At 52.7% G+C, this 1,014-nt stretch overlaps 1 pseudogene; it reads left to right on the forward strand.

The window, feature by feature from the left end:
* Nucleotides 1-313: 313 nt before the first annotated feature.
* LOC137347854 (U2 spliceosomal RNA) lies at nt 314-422 on the forward strand (annotated as a pseudogene).
* Nucleotides 423-1,014: the final 592 nt, after the last annotated feature.

The raw sequence follows: 1,014 nt of genomic DNA on the forward strand, positions 1-1,014 counted from the left end.
CCGCAAGGATCTGTTTTGGGGCCACTGCTGTTTGTCATTTTTATAAATGACCTGGAAGAGGGTGTAGAAGGGTGGGTTAGTAAATTTGCGGATGACACGAAGGTCGGTGGAGTTGTGGATAGTGCCGAAGGATGTTGTAGGTTACAGAGGGACATAGATAGGCTGCAGAGCTGGGCTGAGAGATGGCAAATAGAGTTTAATGCGGAAAAGTGTGAGGTGATTCACTTTGGAAGGAGTAACAGGAATGCAGAGTACTGGGCTAATGGGAAGATTCTTGGTAGTGTAGATGAGCAGAGAGATCTTGCTGATCTTGGCCGCTTCTCGGCCTTTTGGCTAAGATCAAGTGTAGTATCTGTTCTTATCAGTGCTTATTTGATTGAGAAGAGACCATGATCATTGCCTTTTGATCCTGGGGAAGCTTTGAGTAACATGGCTATAACCAATTTTCGAGCTTCGGGCCAGGGAGTGCGCAACACCGTTCGGGTGGTCGTGAAGGACAAGGAAGGAGATGCACCGGTCGATCGCAGCTTCTTCATCAAGAAAATTCTCTTCGATTGCTGCGGATTTCAAGCGACGGACGTCTTCTGCCTGCAGGATTTCCCCAGCAATGGATACTTCGACGTGACGTTCCGGAACGTGGCGGGATGCATCAAGTTCCTGAAGGCGTTCAAGGAGAAAGGGGACCGGGCGCCGCTGTCGATCCTCACAGCGGAGCCGCTCTTCACGCTTCCGTCTCAACGGGACCGGGTGGTGACGATTCACCTCTACAACCCCCATGTTCCGGTGGTGGATGTACTCACCTTTCTCGCCAGGTACGTCGAGGTGGCCGGCAGCAGCACTGATGTCAAGGACCCCTTTGGGATCTGGACCAGCAAGCGGCAGGTCAAGGTGACCTTGAAGGTCGATCCCAGTGGAGCCATTATCCACCCTCCCTCCAGCTTCGCTATCGGGGGAAGTCGAGGCTTCTTGGTCTACGCTGGGCAGCCCAGAGTTTGCCGCACCTGTGGCAAATCT

This window comes from Heterodontus francisci, chromosome 32 (assembly GCF_036365525.1).
Source record: "Heterodontus francisci isolate sHetFra1 chromosome 32, sHetFra1.hap1, whole genome shotgun sequence".
Taxonomy (NCBI): Eukaryota; Metazoa; Chordata; class Chondrichthyes; order Heterodontiformes; family Heterodontidae; genus Heterodontus; species Heterodontus francisci.